The 15,595-nt window shown below is 36.5% G+C and overlaps 1 long non-coding RNA gene across 3 annotated transcripts in view; it reads left to right on the top strand.

Moving 5' to 3' along the window:
- The window catches only part of LOC116559990, an 86,240-nt gene extending 75,065 nt beyond the window's left edge, over positions 1-11,175 (top strand). For 2 of the 3 annotated variants that reach the window (XR_004272722.1, XR_004272723.1), the window contains exon 4: positions 10,379-11,175. This is a non-coding gene — a long non-coding RNA (uncharacterized LOC116559990). The remainder of the gene's footprint in view (positions 1-10,378) is intronic. The other variant, XR_004272721.1, reaches the window with a different exon arrangement.
- The last annotated feature ends 4,420 nt before the right edge of the window (positions 11,176-15,595 follow it).

A 15,595-nucleotide genomic window follows, 5' to 3' on the forward strand; every position in this document is an offset into this window, starting at 1 on the left:
TTCAGTAAAAGTGATTAGGGCTCCTTGGAGAAATGGTTGATTCTCGAGCTGAGATTGAAGAAAAACTAAATGAGTCTAAGGTATATTGCAAGGCCAAAAAGTAAGAAAGTTGGAGGGGGAGTGTATGTCATAAGGACAAAGAGTTAACTTGATAGAAGGCTCAATATTTGCAGCTGGAAAAGTCTGATGACATGTAAATAAACATGACACTCAATTGTAACACAAGGAATAATATAAAGGCTTTCACTATTATAAAAAATATTGCATAAGTAAATATGATAAAGGGCAAATTTTCCTCACTTAAGAATCCAAATAAAGGCCGAGGGCAGTGGCTCATGCCTGTAATCCCAGCACTTTGGGAACCTGAGGTGGGTGGATCACTTGAGGTCAGGAGTCCTAGATCAGTCTGGCCAACAGGACAAAACCCTGTTACTACTAAACATACAAAAATTAGCTAGCTGGGTGTGGTAACACACATCTGTAATCCCAGCTACTCGGGAGGCTGAGGCAGGAGACTAGCCTGAACCTGGGAGGTGGAGGTTGCAGTGAGCGGAGATTCTACCACTGCACTCCAGCCTGGGAGGCTCCATCTCAAAAAAAAAAAAAAAAAGAATCCAATTAATAAATGTAAATGGAATGAGAGAAATACTATTCACCACTAGAACAGTACAGTAATAATACTGCAAGCAGCAAGATCACTGATGTATGCTAAAATCTGTTGGTAAAACTTTAAGCAGAAATGGAACATTTGCATATCCTCAAAGTGTCTCTCCCATAATATTCATTAATTTTATGGAGGTTTTAATACATGACTCCAACTTTTAAATACTCCCCCATCTTTCGAGATATAGCTTAATGCTTCTCCTCTTGAGAGTGGGCTGGACTTAGCAACTCACTTATAATAGAAAGAACATGGAGGCCAGGCGCGGTGGCTCAAGCCTGTAATCCCAGCACTTTGGGAGGCCGAGGTGGGTGGATCACAAGGTAAAGAGATCGAGACTATCCTGGCCAACATGGTGAAACCCCGTCTCTACTAAAAATACAAAAATTAGCTGGGCGTGGTGGTGTATGCCTGTAGTCCCAGCTACTCGGGAGGCTGAGGCAGGAGAATTGCTTGAACCCAGGAGTCAGAGGTTGCAGTGAGCCGAGATTGTGCCACTGCACTCCATCCTGGTGCCTGGCAACAAAGTGAGACTCTGTCTCAAAAAAGAAAAAAAAAAAATAGAACATGGAAACAAAAAAATATTTCAGCAAATAATTTTGGCAGTCACCACCTTAACCACGTGATCAATGTTAATATCACCAGTAAAAAATTATGCTAATATTATGCAGGCTTAGATATGATATGTTGAGAATGACATTTTATATCTATGGAATTCTCTCCAAATATCACTTACCCCAATATAATTTTGAAACAACGTCAGAGAAATCCAAATTGAGAGAAACTACACAGTAAATCTCACCAGTTCTCTTTAAGCACATCAAGATTATAAAACACGAGAGCAAGATAAAACATTTAATTTAATTTTAAAATACTGTCATAGATTGGAGGTACTACACACATGATTACTAAATGCAATGTGGATTATATTTTTGAATAGCAAGAAAAAAGGAGCAATAGTAAAAGAACTAGTAGACATCAAACAGTCTACAATTCAATTAATAATGTACCCATATTTTTCAATTGTGATATGTGGGGGGTGTGTGTGTTTGTATATGATATTTAAGTATTGTGTTAACGTTAAAGGAAACTATGTACAGGGTATATGAAAACTCTGCATTACATTGCAACTTTTTTTCTGTAAATCTAAAAGTATTTCAGGCCAGGCACAGTGACTCACACCTGAAATCCTAGCACTTTGGGAGGCCAAGATGGATGGATCTCCTGAGGTCAGGAGTTTGAGACCAGCATGATGAAACCCTGACTCTGCTAAAATTATAAAAATTAGCCAGGTGTCGTGGTGCTTGCCTATAGTCCTAGCTACTCGAGAGGTTGAGACCAGAGAATTGCTTGAACCCTGGAGGCTGTGGTGCTGGCCTGTAATCCCAGCTACTTGAGAGGCTAGGACAGGAGAATCACTTGAACCTGGGAGGTGGGGGTTGTATAAAATATATAAGTTGTATGTATCTTGGTTAATCCAAGATAATACATATATGTTCTAAAATAAAAGATGCAAATAGTAAAACATATTCAATATTTAAAATGTTTTTTGAAAATAGATATGTTAAACCAAGAACAAAATAAATTAGGATAGTATCTGTGCATCATAAATTACCATGTTTGGTCACATGTGCATCATTTAAGGAGAGCTCCTATTTCAATAAGCAAAGGAGAACTCTATTAGTTACTTATTTTGAAATAGAATACTACTCCTTAACTTATAGGTCTAAGTTTTAGTTTCTCAGGGTCTCTGTCTAAGAAATTTAAGAACGTGTTAGAATGGTGGGTTTGGCTTAGCGTAGCTTATTCGGCTATAGACAGAAGGACAGTAGGAGGCGGAGGGATTGGCTTCCCAGATGACTCATATGGCTGTTGGCAAAAGGCCTCAGGTCCTCGCTGGCTCTTGGCAGGTACTATAATTCCCTGATCTAATCTGTAGGCTACTTGTTTCTTCTGATGACATGACAACTAACTTCCCCAGAGTGAAGAATTCGAAGGGGAGAAAGCTTCAGTACTTTGCATGACCGAGTCTTTAAGGTCATACATGATTACTTGCATGTTATTGTATTTGTCCACAGTCAGTGACTAAGTTCAGTCATACTCAAGGTAAAGGAATTAGACTCTGCTGCTTGAAGGTATGAGCATCAAGGAATTTGTGAATATATTTTAAAACAATCATGATAATTAACTTATAGTAATGACAGGACAGGTACTGATATATCCAGGGTAATGTATGAGAAACTAAAGAACATAATGCACGACTCTCATCCAACCCATTTCAATTGGTTTTGGTTTTCCTTGTCATTGGTCTTTTATTCTCTTTTTTTTTCTCCAAGGTTTCTCAGACCATTGATTTTCTAATGGCGTTTGCTGCAAGTTTATAACCATATAATTCATTCTTTCTTCAGTCTCAAGTGTAGGTTTAGAAGAGGCTGCCAGGAACTCATATATAGTAGCTATCTTGTGTGGAACTACGCTTATTCCTCTTTTATAAATACAGTACTTAAAATACTCATGCATAATATACTTATTTACAAAATTTACCTTCCCTATAATCTGTGGCATTTCCTATAATAGAGTCAATGCTTAATGAATATTTTTTGACCAATAAAAATATGTCCTTTAAAAATTATAGTATATAATTAATCAATATGCCTTAAGTAATACTAATATTATGCAGTGGCCAATTTGTTGTTTTATAACAAAGGCTTCGTAAATTATTTCAGATATATTAAGTAATTCAGAGCCCCTAGATTTTTCTAATTCTAAAGTCTGGAACTTCTGCTGAAACCTTCATGCACTGAAATACATTAAAACAAGTAGATGTGTCTATAAATATTAGGTAGTTTTGATATGTATGCAGAAACATATTAGTGGCTATTCAACATTGTGAGGTGTTTTTTTGTTTGTTTTTTGTTTGTTTGTTTTTTGTTTTTTTTTCCGTGTGAATATCTTAGCTGCATAGAGTCAATGCTAATGATAATAATTGAAAAGTCATACACATCTTACTTTTCAATGTTTAAAGCTGTCTTTCAATAATGGGTGTTTCCAGATTACTTGTTTTATATCTTAGTCGATGCCGTGACTAATTTCAGCATATTCAATCGACAGCACAGCTTTTCTCCAGCTAAAACGGTTGGAAGAAATTAAAATGGAATTTTATGGGTTCACTTTCCGTTTAAAACAGATTTGAATACTCAGTAGGAAGCGTATTATTTTATTTCTCATATCTCACATCCTCCAGGTTTTTATATTACAATCAAATTGTGGTACCATGATGTGATCTAGTTGTCATTTCTTTCTCTCTCTCTCTTTTTTTTTTTTGTAGTAAAGTTCATGAACTGGGTATTAGTAAAGCATTTTCTTTCTAGCACACACTCAAGAAGTCTCCAAGTGTTCTAACAGTCTGCTTGGCAATAATATTTTATTGTCATTTTTAATGCCAAGCTCATACACATTTTTTACTATGTTGCTAAATTATATATTCCAGTTCAGTCACATTTAAACATTACATATTCCAGATAGTGATCCTCACTGTGTTGCAAACAGCATTATGCCTAGTGCAGCTGTCATAATGAAAGTATTATAAAGTGCTGCACAGATACAAAATGTAAACTTAAATCTGCAAATTTCACAGAAATTAAAGATGAGCAAGAATAAAATTAAGATCGAAAGCCTTGCTAGAAGATTGTTACAGATATGTTAGATATATTACACTAACACATATTTATAGAGATTCTATATTCATGTATCACCTTATTGCATGCTTCTTTCATTAATTTTTTGAATGTCAACCACATCCTTTATTAAATGCTGAGCACGCAGTAGTAAATAAAGCAGGGAAATTCCTTCCTACATGCTGCTTACATGCTAATGGAAAAAGGCAAACCTTACATAAATAAACATAAAAGTATATACCAACATATACATCTGAAGAAGAATAGTAAAACTTAGCATGAATGATGAGTATTCCTGAGACAGATTGGAGGAGAGTATTTATTTTGTATATAATAGTCACGGAAGTTGTCTCTTGTGAGGAAATTGTTTAGCAGAAACCTGAAGAACTAAGAATATTAGCTAAGCTCATATGTAGAGTGTTCCAGGTAGAAGTCACAGTGGGTCCTTCCGAGCTGGTATAGAATACTCAAGGACCAGTGTGGAGGCCAGTGTGGCTGGGGCAGACAGAGAGATGGGTGGGAAATGGCAGTGGAACAGGCAGCATTGAATCTGTTTCAAAGAGAATGTTGTGAACCGTTTCAAGGACATTTTTAAACATATTTATAGTTTAGAAAAGTTTTAGATTAATAGAACAATTGAGTTGATATTAGAGAGTTCCTGTATATCTAATACCCAGTTTCTACTTGTATTTTCTTCTTACATAGTAGAATATATTTATTACAGTTATTAAACAGGAATTTATATATTGTTTTTTATTAAAGTCCCTAATTTATTCAGATTTTCTTAGTTTTTACAATGTCCTTTTCTGTTTCAGGAGTCCATCCAAAATACCATATTACGTTTAGATGCCGTGTCTCCTTAGGCTCCTGCAGGCTGTGTCCATTTCTGTGACATTTTTGATGATGTTGACAGTTTGGAAGACTACTGAAGTATTTTGTAGTATACACCTCTATCCTCTATTGGAATTTATTTGATGTTTACCTCATGATCAGACTGAGGTTATGTGTTTTTGGAACACAGGTCACAGAGAGGAGGTGCCATTTTTATCACATCAAATAAAGGAAACACTATCAACATGATTAATGACTATTGATGTGGACCTTGATTGCCTGTCAGAGGGGGAGTTTGTCAGGTTTCCCCACTCTTAACTGACTGTTCTCCCCTTTCTTTTTCTAAACTGGACTCTGGAAGGAAGACAGTATATGTATTACACATTTACAAATGGGGACTAATCTTCCTCTCCTTGATAATGGAGAATCTCTGTAAATCATTTGGAAATGTTCTGCATGGGAGATTTGTCTTAGCTCCTCTTCTTATATATTTATTTGTTCACATAATATATCATTATGTTCTCATCAACATATATTTTGTATTACAACCTAATAGAACCTTCAGTTTCTTGTTCAAATTGTTTCAGCACTTGCCGTTGAGAGCTCTTTCAGTTGGCTCCTGTGTTCTGTTGATATATCGCTATAGGCATTTTTTGTTTGGTTTGTTTGTCTTTGCTTTTGGATACCTCCTCATTTTTCAGGATGATGGGATGAGCTGTGTCCATTTTGTGTATTTCTAGGTCTGGCTCTAGAATGAGCCATTTATCCAAAGAGCTCTGGTTCCTTTTACAGGATTTGGATGCTAACTGTGCACGTTCCACTGGGTGTCATTTCTTTTGGGACCTCCTTGCACCTATCAAAGATATACATGTCTACATACTCATCTTTACATATTTACATATAAATAAATGTTTCCATATGTGATAATCTATATATTACACTAATAATCTGAGTTCTTTACCACTATGTTTTATTAATTGATGGGTCTTACTGATGTTTCTAACCCTCATGTATCACCATATGAATTATTCTGGTGAATAACTCTTGCCCTTACTTTTATGTAAAGTCCCACTTCAACAACAACAAAAAAAACTTAACTTTCATGATTTACCATCTATTTATTTTATTGTTCAGTTCCAGTGTACATGTGTAGAAGAATCAAGACTGTCCCCCACATCCCTAGTAGAAAAACTTCATTAGGCGGTAGAGTGCTTTTGCGACGTTTCTCTTGCCTTTAGTCTTACATAGGTTTCCCATTTCCAAAGTTACGTAATTCAGCAGCTGTCCCCCTTCTCACTGAGGTTGTTTCATGTATTTGTAAATACCATTACGTTCTCTTGTCAAAGTCTGCATTGCTTCCTAGAATCTTCTAATCTCCTAATTGACTTTTTTGTTTGCATACATTAAGGCTCATCATGTGCTATAAGGTCTGTGGATTTAAACGACCATATAATGTCATTTTCCACCGTGACAGTATCATACAGAATAATTTCCCTCCCCTACATATTCACTGTTCTTTTCATCCCTGTCCTCATCCTCCAACATCCCAACATACCACTCATATTTCTACTCTCACTATTTCTGCCTTTTTCAAAGTATTATCTAATTGAGATGATACAGTATTTATCCTTTTCTAACTGCCATGCTCAGCATGTGGGAGCTTGATATAAGGAAATCAGAGTTCAGTTCTATGGTTTGAGAGTAACCACAACACTGGAATCCAAGTTCTTGAGGGGCTAATCTGTGTCTGAGTGATGGCAAAAATTTTATTAGATCTCACTGAAACCACCAAAATTGTTGACTGCCTGTTCTCTCATATATTACCAGTGCAACCTGTTGATCAACAAAGGAAAACTAATTAAACCTATTGCAATATGAGAGACTGCCATCTTGACAGGCATGTATATGCAGATAATCTATATATGAAGTTAAAAAGTATACAGATATAGAATGTAGATGAAACCTGACACAGATATAGATGTCGGTATAGGTATAGACATATAGATAGAAAGACACGCAGAGAGATGCCAAAAACATGCATTGAAATTAAATTAACAGAAAGCTTTGTTTTAAATTTATTTGAATAGTGTGATCTTGTTCTATATCTTCATTATAATTGTATATTTCCTAATTAACTAGTTTTACCTTTCTTCTTTACCTTTTATTCTGGATATCAAGTAGCAAAAATTAAGTTAGTCATTTTCTCCAGTTCAAAGCATATTTTTATTACTGATTTCTGAAAACCTCTCTTATTTGATGTACGTGAATGATTCTAAACATCCACGTCTAGAAATACCTAGTCAGCTTTTGAATTGTGGATAGCCCCTCAAAGATAAAATAATACCTCAGTATTGATTTCCATTTTCTCCTGATAACTAATAATTTTGAGTATCTCATTATGTAATGGCTACCAATTTGAGTTTCTTCTCTAAATTTTCTGTTCTTATTTTTTGCTCATTTTTTTATATTCAGTATTTGATAATGGACATAGATTATTAGGTTATTAAGTTCATTATTAATAAAACAAAGTGTGTTACATTAAATTGAAAAGTTTTATGATTTAATGCTATTTTCACATATTTTGGAAAGTTAAAAAATATCTTATAATATGGAAGTGCTTCTCTGTTTTCCTCTCAAAAGAGATTCTAACCTTTAAATGGCAAAGTTTCAACTGCCAAAACATACACTGAGATGCTGGTGCCCTATAAACTTAGAATGAAAATAATTGCCATTGGCTCAAGAGTAACAGCAGAAGGGCGGGTCACCCTCTGGCACCTTTGACTTTCTACAGTGAAGTCAGAGGCAAAAAGTCCATGTGAATCTTAAATGTGAAAATGACAATATTATTGATGTTTCACTTAAAACCAGAAAGGAATCTTAAAAGTGCATTTGTAAAACGAGTTTTTAAAAACGTTTGACAAAGTGTTTCTTAATATTTTAACTCACAACAAAAAAAGCGTTAGCATTTTTATCACAATTTTATTTAAAATAATAAAACCATAGGCTACTATTAGTAGAAATCACACATAAAACATACTGAATGAAATTAACATTGCCTTTTACAGATCATGTACATACATTTAAATCTGATTAACAAAATGTATTAAGGTAATTAGCATAACTATTTTTATGTTCTCTATGACTTTATAAGCAAACAATATATCAGTAGAGACCTACAAATACTTTTAATCATTTATACCCTATTTATGCAACAGTAGATCAGTTATTTAATTGATTTGATTATGTAGAATTAACTAGGTCAGTGGTTTTAAACACAAATGTTCACTCTTTTTTTTTTTGGCCAAAAACAATTATTTGCTATCATTAGATAGCCCAGCCTTTGGAGCATAAAAAAAGAGTAGTTGTGTTTGTAATGATTCTTAAAATTATAAATCATGTCTGATCTATATATGAATCTTAAATTTTAATAGTTACAAATTTAGTAATATTTGTTAAAGTTGAAAAATTTGGTAAATGTAAATGCATAGAGGCCTGGGGTATGTTTTTTACCTAATTGTATGGTTAGCATACATTTAAATGCAAATGATTTTTCACAAAACTATAAAAGAGTCAAAAGCAGCATTAATGATTTTGTATTTCTGGCACCTAGGATGAACCCTAAGAATGGTAGGTTTTCAATAAATAGTTGTTGCTTTAATGAAAAATAATAAAAGCACATGGAACATGTTCAGCTTCATCTATCATGTAATTGCATCTTAAAATGAAAACAGTAATAGTTGAGTTTTTTACCAATCAATTTTCAGTAAAGGTAAAACCAACTCGGAATGAACAATTGCATTACAGATGCATGTAATCATTTCAGAAATTGTAGTTAAAATTATTGGTGGGGAATATTAATTAATTTAGTACCAGAGGTAATGCCTGCCACATGGGAGAATGCAATAATACTCTGGTTAAAAATTTGTTGAAGAGGCTGGGTGCAGTGGCTCACGCCTGTAATTCCAGGCTTTGGGAGGCCCAGGCATGTAAATCAGCTGAGGTCAGGCGGTCAAGACCACCCTAGGCAACATGGTGAAACCCAATCTCTACTAAAAATACAAAAATTAGCCAGGCATGGTGGTGGCTGCCTGTAGTCTCAGCTACTCAGGAAGCTGAGGTGGGAGAATTCTTTGGACCCAGGAGGCAGAGGTTGCAGAGAGCTGGGATCACACCACTGCACTCCAGCCTGGGTGATAGAGCAAGACTTCAACTCAAAAAAAAAAAAAAAAAGAAACAGAAAATTAAGTGAAGTGAATGGATAAATAAAATATGGTATGGTAAGAAAATATGCCACATTTTTCACCCCCTCATACATACTAATATTGTATACAGAATGCAAAATTGAAGGAAGGAAATCCTTCAGTGTGCAAACATCCATGAACCTGGGTTACATTATGCTAAGTTAAATAAGCCAGACATAGATAGACAAATAGTGCATGATCTCACTTATATGTGAAATCTAAAAATGCAGAGAGTATAATAGAGGTTACCAGGGTGTAGGGGACTGGAGGAAATGGGTAGATTTGATCAAAGGGCACAAACTAGTATGCAAGATGAAATCTAATGTACAGCACAGTAAGTGTATGTAATAATACTGTATTTCATACTTTCACCACACACTGAAGCCTGTTCTCACCACACAGTAAAACAAACAAACAAATAGTCATGTGAGGTGATAGATATGTTAATTAGCTTGATTGTGGTAATTATAGCACAATGTATACATATAACACATACCTCAAAATATTATATTGCACAACTTAAATATACATAATTTTCATTTTTCAATTATACTTCGATAAAGCTAGGGGAAAATTACTCAGTAAACTGAAGTTTAGAGCAGAAATAAAAGATCATGCAGTGTGGAAAATAACTGAGGATTTAATTTTCTTCCTGTCTATTCTCATTTAAAATCAAAGTATTAAACATGGCAGTATATAATTTTGGAAAGCCCAATGAGCAAAATACATCTAGGGATGAAGATTCTGAGAATAACGGGAGAGAAAAAAGGTCTGAATTCCCACGTTCTTGTTTTGGATACAGAAAATGGCCAATACAGAAAACTTACTACAATCTTGTCATAGAGTAGAAATCTTATACTTAGAAATGTAATGGTCGAACATGAAAGAATATCAAAGCATGATCATTTGGCGTTACTTTGATGCCGAGGATTTAAATGGTTCTTACTCAACTATATCTCTCTGTGCAGGAGACATGCAATTGTGAGGTATTCTACAGAATAAATTGGCAGTGACTGCGCAGCTGTAGATGAAAACATCACGCAGTGTTGACAAGGTAAGTCAGAAATGCATTACAGAGAATTTGATATTAGTTATGTTGTAAATAACAAAAGCTGATTATGCATAGCAAAATAAAATAATTTACTTGAGTAATAAAAAAATTGCAAAACAAGTTTGAATTACCACAATTCCAGAATGTAAGTAGTCATAAAATTTTAAGAAACCTCAGAAGCAGTGTTACTGAAGTTTATTCTAGAATATTAGAGGATATAATTTTCTCATGTTATTATATTTTATATAACAGATTATAACAGAAATATTGTATAGTTATGCATATCAAAATGGACTGAACATTTTTATTCATGAATTGATTTTCTGGATACATATAAATACAGATCTGACTTGGTTTTCAGATTTGTAAATTCAATTTTATAAAACATTTATTGAGATATAATTAGCATATCATAAAATACACTCTTTAGAGCATACAATTTTGTGGTTTTTAAGATAGTTGCAGAGTTGTACAATTCTGCCAACTTAAAAATTTTAGGATATTTTATCTTCCAAAATAGAAATCTGGTACCCATTACAGGCAGCTTCCGTCCTCTTCAAATCTCAAACCCCTGGCAACCAGTAATCAACTTTTGGTCTGTATGGATAGGGTTATTTTTAAAATTTCATAGAAACATGATCCTACAATATGTGGTCTTGTGTCTTCTTTCAATTAGTATATTTTCAAGGTTTATCTGTGTTGTTGCATGTATACTACTTCATTTGTTTCATTGATTAACAATAATATGTATATATGAAATATTTTGTTAATTCATTAATCATTTCATGGAAGTTTTTGTTGTTTCCACCTTTTGGTTATTACAAAAAGTGCTACTAAAAACATTAGCATACAAGCTTCATGCAAGGGCATTATGACTTCCTCTTGGGTATACGCCTAAGAGTAGGATAGCTGAATCATAGAAAAGTCAGTCCACTGCAATCAGTATGTTAACGAACTTAACTATCATGTTGCTCTGATGACCATAACATCAGACATATACTTGGTAGATTCTTACAAAGTTGAATATATACCCACATATGAACCAACAATTTCACTCCTAGGTATTTAAGATAAATAAAAATACATGTTTACACATTTTTACACAAATGTTCACAGCAGCATGATTTATAAGGGCTCCAAGTGGAAATGCAGTGAGCTGAATATATCGCCCAAAATTTATACATTGAAATCCTAACCCCTAAGCGGATGGTATTAGGAGGTAGGGCCTTTGGGAAGTGATTAGATCATGAGGATGGAGACTTTGTAAAAGATCATGAGAGTGAGGCTTTTATAAACGATCCCAGAGAGACCCCTTTCCCGTTCTTCCATGTATCATTATAGCAAAAAGACTGCTGTGTAGGAAACAGGCTGTCACCAGACAACAAATGTACCTTGATCTTGTACTTCCCAGTCTCCAGAATTGTGATTAATCAATTTGTGGTGTTTATAAGCCACCCAGTTTATGGTATTTTTGTTATAGCATCCCAAACAAAGAAAAACAAGAACCTAACTAAATGTAAATTAATAGTGATTGGAGGGGACACCCCAGCAGCTGGGAAATGATGGCTGACTAGAAACATCAGATGCCCGTTCTTTTAAGAAGGGCCCAGCTTACAGGTGAGCAATCATGGCCCAAGTAGAATACTGAGAGAAGAATTCCAGAACCTGTCAGAGAATCTGTGGGAAGAAGTTCGACAAAATCAAGGAAGCAAGGGTTTGGCAGAGATTGAACCCCAGGGAGCTTGAAGCCTTGTGAAAGGGAATGTGGGCATATTTTTTGCTCCCCTCACCTCTATGGCAGACTGCCAACTGCTAACTGTTGGAGATGCCCTCTTCCTTTGTAAGCCAAAGCAATTTTTGTGGGAGGTGATGTGGGAACTTCTTGAGGACAAAGCACCATGTGGCCAGGTCACACAGGTTCGCTCACATAATACCCAGACCCTAGCCAAGGTCACAGGTGCCATAGGGTATGCAACCATTATGGTCTGCAACCATTTTGGGCCTTTATCCTGCCAGGGAGTCTCAGCTCTTATGTCCGTAATACTAGTTTTCTGCAAACGTTCCCTAGAACCTGCTCAGACTGCAGCAATCACAAATCACCAGGACCCTGAGGAGCTGCAGGATTCCCAGACATCTAAGCCTCAGGATGGGCCCCTCCAAGGTGTAGGGAGAGTGCAGTGCACCAAAGTGTTCCTGAGGACAAAGGAAACCAGATCACATACTCTTCTCTGCCCAAGAGCTCCCTGCTAGTGAGCAGAAGCTTACTGTGCCCTTCGTTGAGAAGATGCAGGTGTGGTGCTAGTTTCTGTAGGGAAGGAATGTGGTTGTGTCCCAGCAGACAGGTGGCACTGGTCTCTAGAAGTGTATCTGGAGAGAGGGATTCTCCCAAGCTGCCATCCACTGCTGTAGAGGCAGCTACCCCTATTCCTGCTGGAGCTTGGAACTGCTGTGCTTAGAGACAGCCTTTCCAGGACTATGGGAACAGATGCACCTCCACTGACAGTGGGCTCACTGGTCTGGGCTTCCATGAAGGGTGGGGCCCATAACTCTCCCTGCATGGAGAAGCAGCATTCCTGCAGTAGAATACGGGCAAACCACAGAGCTGTCTGTTTTGAGCTGAGGAAAGAGGTCCTGCCTCAAGGCCAGTTTGATGGCAGCCACAGGGCAGGTGTTTTCTGTGGATTGCTGCCTAAAGATAAAAGACAGTTTCTATCTGAACCAAGTAAGTCATGAGGCCTAGGACAGGGGTGCGATAAGAAAGCAAATCATGTTCCTGCGTGCTCAGAACATGCAGGTGGTGCAGCCTCCTGCCCCACTGTGAAGACCTCAGTGTATTACACCATGAACTCCCCCCAGAGCTCCTCACCTGTAAGGCAGGTACTTCTGCTCCTCACTGAGGTATCAAGAGTAAGCCACCCCTTATCCATAAGAGCCACCTACTGGAATGGAGATTGAACTGCACAACCAAATAAAAAAACCTGCAGACAGAAGGGCCATAGGCCCAGAAAAGCAAATATTGAGAAAATTTATCATCACTAGACTGACCCTATAAGAAAAGGAGTTCTAAACAGGGAAAGGGAAGGATGATACTTGTCTTATAAAGGAATACAAAGTATAATACAGAGTCATAAAACAGTTACACTGTTGATACTGGAAAGCAACTAGATAACAACTTTATGATTGGAAGAAATCTTCATGCAACAATATTAATCTTGAAAGTAAATGGTATAAATGCTCTACTTAAAATATATAGACTGATGGAATGAATTTTAAAAAAAAAAGATTCAATCATACGCTGCCTAAAGCAAAAATAACAAAGATCAGAGCAGAGCTAAATAATGTTTTGGCCAAAACCAAAACCAAACAATAAAACAAAGCATTAGTTCTTTGAAAAGATAAACAAAATTGATAGACCACTAGGTAGGTTAACAAAGAATAAATGGGAGAAGATTAAAATCACCACAATCATAAATTTTAAAAGTGATACTACACCTGATGGCACAGAAATGCAAAAGGTAATCACTGACAGCTATGAGTAACTCTATCCACACAAACTAGAAAACTAGTGTAAAAAAGAACTTCTGGAAATGTTCAGCCTCTAAAGATTGAACCATGATGACATAGATATCTTTAACAAACCAACAGATATCTTGAACAGACCAATTCTGAGTAGTGAAATCAGTAATAAAAAAAAAATCTCAAGAAAAAAATCCCAAGATCACACAAATTGAAAAGATAACCTACAGAATAGGAGATAATATTTGCAAACTGTGCATCCTACAAAGAACCTATATCCAGAATCTAAAAGGAACTCAAACAAATAAAATGACAAAAACCCAAATAATCTTGTTAAAAAGTGTGCCAAAGACATAAACAGATATTTTTCAAAAGAAGACATACCAGAGGCCAATAAACTTGAAAAAATGGTCAACATCACAAATCATGAGAGAAATGCAAATTAAAACTACAGTGAGTTGCCATCTTACACCAATCAGAATTATAACTATTGAAAAGTCTAAAAACAACAGATGTTGGTGAGAGGGTGAAAAAAAGAGAATGCTTATATACTGTTGGGGAAAATGTAAATTAGTAAAATCTCTATGGAAAACAGTATGGAAATCTTCCAAAGAAGTAAAAATAGAACTACCATTCAACCCAGCAATCTCACTACTGGGTATATATCCAAAGGAAAAGAAAGTATTATATTAAAAAATAAAAAAAAAAACTTGCATACGTATTTTTATTACGGCACTAGTCACAATAGGAGACTCATGCAATCAACCTAAATGCGCATCAACAGAATATTTTTAAAAAAAATTGGAAAGAGCAGGATGGTTAACTGGATGCAGTCTGGAAGTGCCATTCCCACAAAAAGAGACTAGGATTTTGACTAATCCAATATAATTTGAATATAACTTCAGATAAAAACACTAAATGTGGATGGATAAAAGACACAGATACTGAGGCTGAAGGGGGAGGAAGGTGGAAACCCTGGCTGGGGTGTAGGAATGCTAGGGTTGGTTCCCAGCCCTGAACAATTCCTGGAGAAGGGGTGACTGAAGGACTGGAGGAGCACTCATTCTCACAGTGGTCTTCTGGGATCTGCAGATGACCACAAACCCCCACAGATGTTTAAGCTGGCAGGGGGCTAGCCACAGAGATTAGCCAGAGTCAGAGCTGCAGCAGTCATGGAGCTGAGAACCTTTGGGCATGGGATAGCTCTGGCAGAGCCCGTCCTTTAGTGTCCACATCCCAGGATTGCTCATGTTTCTCTGAGAGGTTCTGGCTACAGCTAACCACAAGGGAGAAAGCAGGGCCTACCTCCTCAAAGGACTTGGGCATTTCTGTCCTGCAGGTCGGCCTTCCTGGCACCTCTTCCAGGGCTCCCACTTGGCTGTCCTGCAGGAACGTGCACACATTGGGATTATTTTTTCTCCACTGCCAAGCCTGGGTGCTTTGCTCCACTTGAGTACATTATGGCAGCCTAAAAGTATTTTTCTATTTCAGCACACCTAGAACCCAACCTTGAGGGTCCAAAAGAGGGAGACATGGGCTGGTCTTGGCACCCCAGGGCTGCAGCACACAGCTCAGGAGTGCCAAGCTGGGATGGGCAGGGGAGGAGCCCGCATTCTAA

The sequence above is a fragment of the Sapajus apella genome, unplaced genomic scaffold (genome assembly GCF_009761245.1).
Source record: "Sapajus apella isolate SASKATOON/1434 unplaced genomic scaffold, GSC_monkey_1.0 scaffold25, whole genome shotgun sequence".
NCBI lineage: Eukaryota > Metazoa > Chordata > Mammalia > Primates > Cebidae > Sapajus > Sapajus apella.